Here is a 14,796-nt window from a genome sequence, read left to right as displayed (position 1 = left end):
TAGTATACTATGCCTTAATAAATTCTTGCGACATACTATACTAAGGCTTTATTCATCACTTTTTTCAACATACTATACTATGTCTTTTTGTACTTTTTGTACTACCATACTATACTATGGCTTCATTCAAGACTTTTTTCGACATACTGTACTATGTCTTTTTGTCATTTTTTCATCATACTATACTATGGCTTAGTATAGTATAGTATACTATGCCTTTATAAATTCTTGCGACATACTATCCTAAGGCTTTATTCATCACTTTTCTCAACATACTATACTATGTCTTTTTGTACTTTTTGTACTACCATACTATACTATGGCTTCATTCAACACTTTTTTCGACATACTGTACTATGTCTTTTTGTCATTTTTCATCATACTATACTATGGCTTAGTATAGTATAGTATACTATGCCTTTATAAATTCTTGCAACATACTATAATAAGGCTTTATTCATCACTTTTCTCAACATACTATACTATGTCTTTTTGTTATTTTTTTCAACATTCTATACTCTGACTTTTTCAACATATTATAATATGACTTTTTTCAAGATACTATACTATGATGTTTTCAACATACTATACTATACATACTATACATATTTTAACAATACTATACTATGGCTTTTATTATCACTTTTTTGACATAGTATACTATGCCTTTATAAATTCTTGCGACATACTATAATAAGGCTTTATTCATCACTTTTCTCAACATACTATTCTATGTCTTTTTGTTATTTTATTCAACATACTATACTATGACTTTTTCAACATATTATGATATGACTTTTCAAGATACTATACTTTAGATATTTCAACAAGACTTTAACTTTTAGAAGCTGATACACAATTGCAGATTTGTGTTTAATCGGTGGCAGAAGTAGAAGAGAAGAATGTAAATTCCTTTGGAGAATGAGGGCATCGATCCCGCTACCTCTCACATGCTAAGCAAGCACTCTACCATTTGAGCTAATTCCCCTATAGAATTTCTTTGTGTAGCTCTGTGTATATGCTATTTTCCTCATCCACTCCATGCCATGCTTTTCTACAAGGCCTATTGAAACGTTCCTGACATGAACTGTATCTGAGTTTTTAATCAGAAAAATCAGCAGATTGCAGACGAGGTGGCCGAGTGGTTAAGGCGATGGACTGCTAATCCATTGTGCTTTGCACGCGTGGGTTAGAATCCCATCCTCGTTGGACCATTGTCTGTTCTTCTGCAACAGCTACATCTCAATAACAAAACTGGCTGCATTCATGCTGCTCTTAAAAAAAGTTTTAAGTTTCAGCCAGATAAATTGTCATTAAAATATATTTAGTAGAGTATGTTGAAAAAACTCATAATATAGTACGTTGAAAAGGTTATAGTATAGTATGACGATAAATGACATCCTCTGGTATACTGAAAAAGTCATAGTATGGTATGTCAAAAAAATTTATGAATAAAACCATTGTATAGTATGTTGAAAAAAATGACAAAAAGCCATAGTATAGTATGCACCAAACCTGAAAATGTGTCTTGGTTTTATTAGCCTAACCTACTATAATATAGCGACATACTATAATAAGGCTTTATTCATCACTTTTCTCAACATACTATTCTATGTCTTTTTGGTTTTTTTTTCAACATTCTATACTTTGACTTTTTCAACATATTATAATATGACTTTTTTCAAGATACTATACTATGATGTTTTCAACATACTATACTATTCAATTCAATTTTATTTATAGTATCAAATCATAACATAAGTTATCTCGAGACACTTTACAGATAGAGTAGGTCTAGACCACACTCTATAATTTACAAAGCCCCAACAATTCCAGTAATTCCCTCAAGAGCAAGCAGTGCGACAGTGGCGAGGAATAACTCCCTCTTGGGAAGAAACCTCGGACAGACCCAGGCTCTTGGTAGGCGGTGTCTGACGAGCCGGTTGGGGGTGTGATGAACAGTGGCGATAGTAGTCACATTAATAATGGAACAGTGACTGGATGTAGCGGGAAGCTGCATGGTTCAGCAGGACGCAGCATGACATTGCAGGGCATCGCTGCGCCGCGCAGCAGGAGTGCAGCAGGACCACGGCGACAGCTGCAACCAGGATCTTGGTGCCAACGTTCTCCAAGGAAATACGCTGGGGGAAAAAAGCATAAGGACTCCTGGGAGTAAACTCCCCAGAAACTAGGATTAGTAACAAGCATTTCTGGGACGGGCTGCACACAAATAGTAATTGTAATAGTAATAGTAACAGTAATAGAAAGGGAGAGGAGAGAGCAGCTCAGTGTGTCAAAGGAAGGAAGTCCCCCCGGCAGTCTAGAACTATAACAGCGTAACTATAACAGGTAACTAAGAGAGACAGGTCATAAGGAGAGGTAGCTTTTTCGGGCTTAGAACTCTCCCCCTGCCGGATCTGGCTTGGCTGGCCTGCCTCCCTCTGCTTTGTTATGTATTATTAATCTAACAATTATGAAGAGAAGCAGTTGGGCCAGTTAGGTGAACACTGCAACTCCTCACTCCCTAACTATAAGCTTTATCAAATAGGAGAGTTTTAAGTTCATTCTTGAATGAGGTGACAGTTTCTGCCCCCCGAACCCAGATCGGGAGCTGGTTCCATAGGAGAGGAGACTGATAACTGAAGGCTCTAGCTCCCATTCTACTTTTAGAGACTCTAGGTACCACCAGTAACTCTGCATTCTGGGAGCGCAGTGCTGTAGTGGGACAATAGAGTATTAGGAGCTCTTCTAGATATGATGGTGCTAGACCATTTAGAGCTTTGTAGGTCAAGAGAAGGACTTTAAACTCAATCCTGGATTCAATAGGAAGCCAATGCAGAGAAGCTTATACAGGAGAAATATGATCTCTTTTCTTAGTTCTTGTGAGATCACGCGCTGCAGCATTCTGGATCAGCTGGAGAGTCTTAAGAGACTTATTTGAGCAACCTGACAGTAGGGAATTACAATAGTCCAGCCTGGAAGTAACAAATGCATGGACTAGTTTTTCAGCGTCGTTTTGAGACAGGATATTCCTAATTTTGGCAATGTTACGAAGATGAAAAAAGGCTGTTCTTGAGGTTTGTTTTAGATTGGCATTAAAGGATATATCCTGATCAAAGATAACTCCTAAATTTCTAACAGTGGTGCTGGAGGCCAGGGCAACACCATCCAGAGTAGCTATATCTCTAGATAATGAAGTTCGGAGGTGTTTAGGGCCCAGCACAATAACTTCAGTTTTGTTAGGGTTTAACATCAGAAAATTATAGGTCATCCAGGATTTTATATCCTTAATGCACGCTTGAAATTTAGCTAGCTGACTGGTTTCGTCTGGTTTGATTGACAAGTATAATTGGGTGTCATCCGCATAACAGTGAAAGTTAATTGAGTGTTTTCTAATAATATTGCCTAGAGGAAGCATATATAAGGAGAATAGAATTGGTCCAAGCACTGAGCCTTGAGGAACCCCATGGCTAACTTTAGCGCACTTGCTGGAGGATTTATCATTAACATTCACAAATTGAGATCGATCAGAGAAATAGGACCTAAACCAACTCAGAGCAATTCCTTTAATGCCAACCAAGTGTTCCAATCTCTGTAACAGGATTGAATGGTCAATTGTGTCAAATGCAGCACTAAGATCTAGTAAAACAAGAATGGAGACAAGACCTTTGTCTGCAGCAGTTAAAAGGTCGTTAGTAATTTTCACCAGTGCCGTCTCTGTGCTTTGATTCTTTCTAAATCCTGATTGAAAGTCATCCAATAAACTATTGCTATGTAGAAAATCACATAACTGATTAGCAACCACCTTCTCAAGGATCTTGGATAGAAAGGGAAGGTTAGATATAGGTCTATAGTTTGCTAAGACCTCAGGATCCAGGGTTGGGTTTTTTTCAGAAGAGGTTTTATCACAGCTACTTTAAATGACTGTGGTACATAACCTGTTAATAGAGACATATTGATCATATCTAGTAATGAGGTGTTAACCACAGGTAATGCTTCTTTGAGTAGTCTCGTTGGGATGGGGTCCAAGAGACAGGTAGATGGCTTAGCTGAGGATATCTTTAACATTAATTGTTGAAGGTCTATAGGATAAAAGCAGTCTAAGTATATGTCGAGACTAGTCTTTATTTCTAACGACTCTGCGTTTAAAGGTGAACCGTTAGAAGTTGAATGTAAAAGGTGATGAATTTTATCTCTAATTGTTGTAATTTTATCATTGAAGAAGCTCATGAAGTCATCACTACTCAGAGCTAGAGGAATAGATGGCTCAGTAGAGCTGTGGCTATCTGTCAGCCTGGCGACAGTGCTGAAAAGAAACCTTGGGTTGTTCTTGTTTTCTTCTATTAGTGATGAGTAATAGTCTGATCTGGCCTTTCTTAGGGCCTTCCTATAGGTTTTGAGACTTTCTTGCCAATCCAAACGGAGATTCTTCCACCTTGGTGGAACGCCACCTATTCGAGGTTTCGGAGATTTGTTTTTAATTTGCGAGTTTGGGAGTTATACCAAGGTGCTAGTTTCCTTTGCTTCATCATCTTCTTTTCAGGGAGCAACCGGAGTCTAAGGTCGTCCGTAGGCATGTCGTACACCGTCTACAAATGCATCAATTTGAGAGGGACTGAGGTTAACATACAGGTCCTCTGTTATGTTAAGGCATGACATAGAGTCGAATGCTGTTGGAATATCTTCTTTAAATTTAGCTATAGCACTGTCAGATAAGCATCTGGTGTAGGAGCTTTTATCTAATTTAATATAATCAGGTAGTAAGAATTCGAAAGTGATTAAAGAATAATCTGATAATAACGAATTCTGCGAAAATATTATTAAATCCTCAATTTCAATACCATATGCCAGCACAAGGTCGAGGGGTGTGGTTAAAACAGTGCGTCGCCTTGTGCACACTCTGACTGAAACCGATTGAATCCAGTAATGAGTTGAAAGCAGTACTAAGGCTGTCATTGTCAACGTCCACATGGATATTAAAATCACCTACAAGAAGTACTTGGTCTGATTTAAGGACTAAACATGATAAAAACTCTGAGAATTCAGATAAAAATTCAGAATACGGACCTGGAGCCCTGTAAATAACAACGAATATAATTGGCTGTAATGTTTTCCATTTTGGATGTTGAAGATTAAGAACAAGACTTTCAAATGAGTTATAATGTAATTTAGGTTTAGGAGTAATTAACAGGCTTGCATCAAAGATGGCTGCAACTCCCCCTCCTCGGCCTGAGCCTCTAGGAATTTGAGTATTAATATGGCTGGGAGGAGTGGCTTCATTTAGACTAACATAGTCTTCATGGCCCAGCCAGGTTTCAGTAAGACAAAATAAATCAATTTTATTATCTGATATCAACTCGTTTACCAATACTGCTTTAGAAGACAGAGATCTAATATTTAATAGTCCACATCTAATTTTCCTATTTTCTTCTATTGCAGTCGTTTTAATTCCAATTAGGTTGTTAAGTATAGCGCATCTTTTGTTTACCTTTGATTTAACCGATCTGAGCCGGGGGACAGACACCGTGCTTATTAGACTATGAGTGGGCGACTGCTCCAACGGAAGCACAGAGGGGCGCGTAGCACTGCACCTCTGATTACTAATATCGAACTTGGGTTGTCATGGTTTATGTCTGATAAATTCGTTCAGATTTTTTGATATGAGAGCGGCACCGTCCCAGATGGGATGAATGCCGTCTCTCTCAATCAGACCAGGCTTTCCCCAGAACGCCCTCCAGTTATTCACATAGCCCACATCATTAGCTGGGCACCACCCCGACAATCAGCGGTGGAAGGATGACGTACGGCTGTACATTTCATCATTGGTCAGGTTTGGCAGGGGTCCAGAGAAAACTACTGAGTCCGACATTGTCTTTGCGTATGCACAAAGTGACTCAACATTCATTTTAGTGATCTCCGATTTACGACCATTACCACCTACGTGAAGTATGATCTTACTGTATTTACGGTTCTTTTTTGCCAGCAGCTTTAGATGGGTTTCTTATGCCCGCTCCAGCCCCGGGGACACATATGACCGTAGGTAGGCCTACTGTAGCCGCCGGGGCCGCTGGCTTCACATATCGCAGTATAGACCTCCCAATAACCAGAACTGGCTTCTCAGCGGGTGTATCGCTGAGTAGGGAGAAACTGTTAGAGAGGCGAAGACGCTCCGGTTTAGAGCGACCGTCATCATGTGCACTCCCTGGTCTAGATCTAACGCTACGCTTATGAAGGTAAATATGGTGCAAAACGTGAGAGCTTGTAGAATACAATGTGAGAACTTGCAGAACAAAAAAATTGAACTTGTATGTTAAAATTTGCACTTGTAAAATAAAAATTTGCACTTGTAAAATAAAAATTTGCACTTGTAAAATAAAAATGTGCACTTGTAAAATAAAAATTTGCACTTGTAAAATAAAAATTTGCACTTGTAAAAATTATTCACATTTGAAGTCACAAAAAGAAAAAAAACATGAGAGCTTGTAAAAAAAATCTGAACTTGTAAATTGAAATTTGCACTTGTAGAAAAAATATTCACAAATGTGTAGATTGATATTTGCATGAACACAATGACAGCTGCAAACTTGTAATGCAACATTTACTCATGTACTTTTTTTTTACTCAGGTTGATTTTCCATCACAACCACAACTCAGTGATTACAACCTCTCGAATCTGTCACTGTATGCGGTCTCTCGCATCACAAAGAGGCGAATCTGCGCCTCGACTTTTGCAACACTTGTTGCGATACATTTGTGCAAAACTAATTTGTACCTGTGGACTTAGGCTGTGGAGCTCTGATCCAACAGAACGGGAAAGCAGGGTTTCTATCGCCAGATGAGGGACAACTCTGTCCGGCTTATTTAGCTATGTCGCATGGAAGCCTGGTTGAATAGCAAGCTAGCGTAGCTAACTAACCAACCAGCCTGATTCTAAATAAATACCTTTTAATTATCTTAACACTTTTTAACAGTCAAACTGAAACACTGGCGGTGAGCTCCAGGTCCTGCAGCCGCAGACGGACCGTCACCAGCGGGTATCGGCCAGCGGAGCAACATCGCTATTATTGCCAGAAAGCTTCGCGCCGACCTCGACCTGCAGTCGGAGCTCCAGCGGGACACGGAGAGCCCCGCGACCCGGGTAGCAGCTCACCGCTAGTGTTGGTGGAATAGCAAGCTAGCGTTAGCTAACTAACCAGCTTCTAAATAAATACCTTTTAGTTATCTAAACACTTTAACAGTCAAACTGAAACACTGGCGGTGAGCTCCAGGTCCTGCAGCCGCAGACGGACCGTCATCAGCGGGTAACACGCGCAAGTTCTGCATCCCTGCCAAGACTTCCATCCATAAGGGGAAATAATGATTTTATAAGGCAAAGTAGCTACTGTTTAATTAAAATGTAGGCTATATACATTCCTTTGTCATGTTCATCAATGATGATTATAATTTTACAACGTTTAGAGACATCAATGTTTTATCAGACTATCATTTCCTTGCTACCTGGGTGCAAATCTCGGCAGCAACGGGGTTAAGAGATGACGACATTCGCGCAAAAATGATTGCTGCTGCCCGCGAGGTGGATGTAATTCTGCAGAAGCTATTGTTGCTGCTCTGCCGGGTGCAATGATTGGCAGTGAGGCACAACATCAGCAAAGCAAGCTGTGGTCATGGCCGGGGATGTGCCGATGCTACCGGGCGCGGGGCTCCGACCGGCGCTGGAGCTCCGACTGCAGGTCGAGGTCGGCAGCGAAGCTTTCTGGCAATAATAGCGATGTTGCTCCGGCTGGCCGATACCCGCTGGTGACGGTCCGTCTGCGGGCTGCAGGACCTGGAGCTCACCGCCAGTGTTTCAGTTTGACTGTTAAAAAGTGTTAAGATAATTAAAAGGTATTTATTTAGAATCAGGCTGGTTGGTTAGTTAGCTAACGCTAGCTTGCTATTCAACCAGGCTTCCATGCGACATAGCTAAATAAGCCGGACAGAGTTGTCCCTCATCTGGCGATAGAAACCCTGCTTTCCCGTTCTGTTGGATCAGAGCTCCACAGCCTAAGTCCACAGGTACAAATTAGTTTTGCACCAAATGTATCGCAACAAGTGTTGCAAAAGTCGAGGCGCAGATCGCGTCTCTTTGTGATGCAGAGAGCGCATACAGTGACAGATCGAGAGGTTGTAATCACGGAGTTGTGGTTGTGATGGAAAATCAACCTGAGTAAAAAAAAAGTACATGAGTAAATGTTGCATTACAAGTTTGCAGCTGTCATTGTGTTCATGCAAATATCAATCTACATTTCTTTGAATATTTTTTCTACAAGCAGTACACCTTCAATTTACAAGTTCAGATTTTTTTACAAGCTCTCATGTTTTTTTTCTTTTTGTGACTTCAAATGTGAATAATTTTTACAAGTGCAAATTTTTATTTTACAAGTGCACATTTTTATTTTACAAGTGCAAATTTTAACATACAAGTTCAATTTTTTTGTTCTGCAAGTTCTCACATTGTATTCTACAAGCTCTCACGTTTTGCACCATATTTACCTTCATATACGCTTCCCTCGGACAGTCACCCACTCGCCCGGCTGCTCGGGGTCTGCCGGGGGACAGCTAGCAGAAGCTACAAAAGCTACAGTATGGCCCGCATTAACTACATGGTGCTGGCTAGCTACGGAAGCATACGATTCTGATTCCATGGTGCGGAGCCGTGACTCAAATTCACTAAGCCTTGCCTCCAAAACAGCGAATATACTACATTTATTACATGTATCGTTATCACTAAAGGAGGCAGAGGAATAGCTAAACATTTGACACACAGAGCAAGAAAGAGCAACTTACAACTATACTATACATACTATACATATTTTAACAATACTATACTATGGCTTTTATTATCACTATTCTTTGTCTTTTTGGTATTTTATTCAACATACTATACTATGACTTTTTCAACATATTATGATATGACTTTTCAAGATACTATACTTTAGATATTTCAACAAGACTTTAACTTAAGGGTTCGAATCCCATCCTCGTCGTACCATTGTCTGTTCTTCTGCAACAGCTACATCTCAATAACAAAACTGGCTGCATTCATGCTGATCTTAAAAAAAGTTTTAAGTTTCAGCCAGATAAATTGTCATTAAAATATTTTTAGTAGAGTATGTTGAAAAAAGTCATAATATAGTACGTTGAAAAGGTTATAGTATATAATGATAAATGATAAATCTCTGGTATACTGAAAAAGTCATAGTATGGTATGTCAAAAAAATTGATGAATAAAACCATTGTATAGTATGTTGAAAAAAATGACAAAAAGCCATAGTATAGTATGCACCAAACCTGAAAATGTGTCTTGGTTTTATTAGCCTAACCTACTATAATATAACATCACTTTTTTCTGAATAATATACTATGGCTTAATTCATCACTTTTTTCGACATACTGTACTATGTCTTGTCATTTTTTCATCACACTATACTATGGCTTAGTATAGTATAGTATACTATGCCTTAATAAATTCTTGCGACATACTATACTAAGGCTTTATTCATCACTTTTCTCAACATACTATACTATGTCTTTTTGTACTTTTTGTACTACCATACTATACTATGGCTTCATTCAAGACTTTTTTCGACATACTGTAGTATGTCTTTTTGTCATTTTTTCATCATACTATACTATGGCTTAGTATAGTATAGTATACTATGCCTTTATAAATTCTTGCGACATACTATACTAAGGCTTTATTCATCACTTTTTTCAACATACTATACTATGACTTTTTGTACTTTTTGTACTTAAAAAAAGTTTTAAGTTTCAGCCAGATAAATTGTCATTAAAATATATTTAGTAGAGTATGTTGAAAAAAGTCATAATATAGTACGTTGAAAAGGTTATAGTATAGTATGACGATAAATGACATCCTCTGGTATACTGAAAAAGTCATAGTATGGTATGTCAAAAAAATTGATGAATAAAACCATTGTATAGTATGTTGAAAAAAATGACAAAAAGCCATAGTATAGTATGCACCAAACCTGAAAATGTGTCTTGGTTTTATTAGCCTAACCTACTATAATATAACATCACTTTTTTCTGAATAATATACTATGGCTTAATTCATCACTTTTTTCGACATACTGTACTATGTCTTGTCATTTTTTCATCACACTATACTATGGCTTAGTATAGTATAGTATACTATGCCTTAATAAATTCTGAATACATATACTATGGCTTTATTCATCACTTTTCTCAACATACTATACTATGTCTTTGTGATTTTTGTCAACTATAACCATACTATACTATGGCTTCATTCAAGACTTTTTCGAACTACTGTAGTATGTCTTTTTGTCATTTTTTCATCATACTATACTATGGCGTAGTATAGTATAGTATACTATGCCTTTATAAATTCTTGCGACATACTATACTAAGGCTTTATTCATCACTTTTTTCAAACATACTATACTATGACTTTTTGTACTTTTTGCACCCCCATACTATGGCTTCATTCAAGACTTTTTCGACATACTGTACTATGTCTTTTGTCATTTTTCATCATACTATACTATGGCTTAGTATAGTTATAGTATACTATGCCTTTATAAATTCTTGCAACATACTATAATAAGGCTTTATTCATCACTTTTCTCAACAGACTATACTATGTCTTTTTGTTATTTTTTCAACATTCTATACTTTGACTTTTTCAACATATTATAATATGACTTTTTTCAAGATACTATACTATGATGTTTTTCAACATACTATACTATACATATTATAACATATTTTAACAATACTATACTATGGCTTTTATTATCACTTTTTGACATAGTATACTATGCCTTTATAAATTCTTACGAAATACTATAATAAGGCTTTATTCATCACTTTTCTCAACATACTATTCTTTGTCTTTTTGTTATTTTATTCAACATATTATACTATGACTTCACTCAACATATTATGATATGACTTTTCAAGATACTATACTTTAGATATTTCAACAAGACTTTAACTTTTAGAAACTGATACACAATTGCAGGTTTGTGTTTAATCGGTGGCAGAAGTAGAAGAGAAGAATGTAAATTCCTTTGGAGAATGCGGGCATCGATCCCGCTACCTCTCGCATGCTAAGCAAGCGCTCTACCATTTGAGCTAATTCCCCTATAGAATTACTTTGTGTAGCTCTGTGTATATGCTATTTTCCTCATCCACTCCATGCCATGCTTTTCTACAAGGCCTATTGAAACGTTCCTGACATGAACTGTATCTGAGTTTTTAATCAGAAAAATAAGCAGATTGCAGACGAGGTGGCCAAGTGGTTAAAGCGATGGACTGCTAATCCATTGTGCTTTGCACGCATGGGTTCGAATCCCATCCTCGTCGGACCATTGTCTGTACTTCTGCAACAGCTACATCTCAATAACAAAACTGGCTGCATTCATGCTGCTCTTAAAAAAAGATTTAAGTTTCAGCCAGATAAATTGTCATTAAAATATATTTAGTAGAGTATGTTGAAAAAAGTCATAATATAGTATGTTGAAAAGGTTATAGTATAGTATGACGATAAATTACATCCTCTGGTATACTGAAAAAGTCATAGTATGGTATGTCAAAAAAATTGATGAATAAAACCATTGTATAGTATGTTGAAAAAAATGACAAAAAGCCATAGTATAGTATGCACCAAACCTGAAAATGTGTCTTGGTTTTATTATCCTAACCTACTATAATATAACATCACTTTTTTCTGAATAATATACTATGGCTTAATTCATCACTTTTTTCGACATACTGTACTATGTCTTGTCATTTTTTCATCACACTATACTATGGCTTAGTATAGTATACTATGCCTTAATAAATTCTTGCGACATACTATACTAAGGCTTTATTCATCACTTTTCTCAACATACTATTCTATGTCTTTTTGTTATTTTATTCAACATACTATACTATGACTTTTTCAACATATTATGATATGACTTTTTCAAGATACTATACTATGATATTTCAACAAGACTTTAACTGGTAGAAACTGATACACAATTTGTCTTTAATCGGTGGCAGAAGTTGAAAAGAAGAATGTAAATTCCTTTGGAGAATGCGGGCATCGATCCCGCTACCTCTCGCATGCGAAGCAAGCGCTCTACCACTTGAGCTAATTCCCCTATGAAGCTAAATTGTGTAGCTCTGTATAGATCCTATCTTCCTCATCCAAGCTTTTTTCACCTGGGTCTAAACACTGGGCGAGTTAGTGTAGAGTAGCGTTAGCCGCTGAGTAGCTTAGCGCGGAGCTAATGGACCCACGTTTGTATCTCTTAAATGACCCCACTAATAATGCCCGAAATGATACCAAAGGTCTACACTAGTATATATAGGTTATGCACTCATAAAACGATGGATTGGAAAGTTTGTAAGTACACCAGAAGTTTATGAACCCTTGCCTGCTCTCTTCTGCTCTCTGTTGCTGTTGCTGCTGATGCTGCTGCTGCTACCTGCAGTTAGACGAGTGCTTAGGGCCGTCTATAAATTACTACACCGAAAAGAGATACAACAAAAATATGTATTAATTTAATGATTAAATAAGTTAATGTCTCCAAACTTACCTCAATTATTACTTGTCTCCTGCTAGTTATATTACAGCACTTACTTAGTAAAATAAGTTAACTTAAAAAATATTTTTGTTGCATCTCTTTTCGGTGTTGTAATTTGTAGATGTCCCTAAGCACTCGTCTCACAGCAGCAACAACAACAGCAGAGAGCAGAAGCCAGCAGGCAAGTGTTATTTACATAAACTTCTGGTGTACTTACAAACTTTCCAATCCATCGTTTTATGAGTGCATAACCTATATATACTAGTGTAGACCTTTGGTATCATTTGTGGCATTTTTTTTTGGGTCATTTAAGATATACAAAACTGTCCATTAGTCCCAGCTAAACTGTTCAGCGACTATCTACGCTTTCGTGAAATTTTGGTGTTTGGCTCGAGGTCATGGTGCAAAGGACCCTAGGGTGAATTACTCCGAACCATCACTTTAAGGCGATGGACTGCTAATCCATTGTGCTCTGCACGCGTGGATTTGAATCCCATCCTCGTCGAACCATTGTCTGTTCTTCTGCAACAACTACATCTCAATAACAAAACTGGCTGCATTCATAACACTCAAGTTTAAAATATATTTAGTAGAGTATGTTGAAAAAGTCATAATATAGTATGTTGAAAAATTCATAGTATAGTATGATGAAAAAAGACATACTCTGGTATACTGAAAAAGTCATAGTATGGTATGTCAAAAAAAGTGATGAATAAAGCCATTGTATAGTATGTTGAAAAAAATGACAAAAACCAATAGAATAGCATGCACCAAACCTGCAAATGTATCTTGGTTTTGTCAGCCTAACCTACTATAATAACATCACTTTTTTCTGAATACTTTACTATGGCTTAAACTTGGCTTTCAGATTAAACTTAAAAAAAACTTGAGAGTGTTACCTTTCCAATGATATCAAGCACACCACAAAGTGTCAAAGTATATAGGAGCTGTACCAACTTTAATTTGGGTATGCCGATTAGACCAAAAAGCATGGAAACAGGTTAAATCCAGATAACAGAAGGGAACACAGTAGAGATCAGGGAAGTCTTTCTCGGCGGTGACCACAATGTTCACAGGGACAGTAACAGGAACAGAAGTCTTGTTACCAGTGTTCCCCACAGATTAAAGCTGCTTACAAACCAACCAGACGGCCAACCGTCGGCAGAAAAGGCAGTTGGACTGATCAGTCTCCCCAAGTTGGTCCAAAAAGTGCCTCAGAACACACCGAAGAGATGAGACGTAATACGTCTCCATAACAGCAGGCGGCGCTAATCTATATTATTACCCAAAAAATGAAAACTGGCAGCTGATTGGACGAACAGACCCACGTCACGTGGGTCTGTTTTCTCCGGAAATTCAAAGACAGACTGTCATTGCGGCTTGTTGAGAATATGATCTCATATTGTACTAAAATAGTTCACCGAAACTTGTTTCTGAAAACATTTTAAGCGAGAAATAAGCCATGCAGTTGCTGAATCTGTCTTCATTTCAGCTCAACAAAGGTCAGTTTAAAAGACTTTCTACAGATTTTAAGAGACTAGCACTCTATCAATCAGATGGATCATTTGAGTCCGACTGCCGGCAGTGCCCGCCCTGCCAATTATACATGTCAAATTGGCCAAAATGAAGGCCGACAGTGCCTCGGACGGATGACGGCACGGAACACACTGAACAGATTTGATTTACTGAACTCGCCAGACTGCCCAACGGCCGATTATCGGCTGTATGTGTCCGGGCCTTTAGACTGAAAACCGGTCTGGGCACAGTTCTCCCACCACCCCTTCACAACCCCTGACGACCAGTCAATTTGAGGGTTGTGCCGACGGGGTAGGGTGAATAACGGCAGCCACAGCACCCCTTTTCTTCTCTGCATCTCTTCATAGTCGTTAGATTTATCTACCAACCCTTATAGAGCTGGCTCAGGTTTGCCTTGGACCAGCTCTTAGTTATGCCCTTATAGTTTTGGACTGCCGGGACTTCCTTTGACACACTGAGCTCCTCTCGCCTCTCTTTCCATCTGTGTGCATTAATGTCCCTGAAAGCTTTGAGGAGCTTAATCCCCGAAGTCCTTATGTTTTCTCGCCCCGCAATTTTCCTTGGATTAGGATGGCACCAAAATCATGGTTGCAGCTGTTGCCGAGGTCCAGCTCGACGTTCTGTTATGCCCTGCAGTGCCCTGCAGTACCCCGCTACG

The 14,796-nt window shown here is 38.2% G+C and overlaps 3 non-coding genes across 3 annotated transcripts; 2 read left to right on the top strand and 1 right to left on the bottom strand.

Annotated features, from left to right (window-relative positions):
- Positions 1–1,127: 1,127 nt before the first annotated feature.
- Positions 1,128–1,209, top strand: trnas-gcu. The gene has a single exon. It is a non-coding gene; the product is annotated as a tRNA-Ser (tRNA).
- Positions 1,210–11,309: 10,100 nt separating this feature from the next.
- trnas-gcu lies at positions 11,310–11,391 on the top strand. The gene has a single exon. It is a non-coding gene; the product is annotated as a tRNA-Ser (tRNA).
- A 712-nt stretch (positions 11,392–12,103) lies between these two features.
- Positions 12,104–12,176, bottom strand: trnaa-cgc. Its single transcript has one exon. It is a non-coding gene; the product is annotated as a tRNA-Ala (tRNA).
- Between the last annotated feature and the right edge of the window lie 2,620 nt (positions 12,177–14,796).

Source organism: Perca fluviatilis, chromosome 22 (genome assembly GCF_010015445.1).
Source record: "Perca fluviatilis chromosome 22, GENO_Pfluv_1.0, whole genome shotgun sequence".
Classification (NCBI taxonomy): Eukaryota; Metazoa; Chordata; class Actinopteri; order Perciformes; family Percidae; genus Perca; species Perca fluviatilis.
This window is presented reverse-complemented; position numbering and strand designations above follow the sequence as displayed.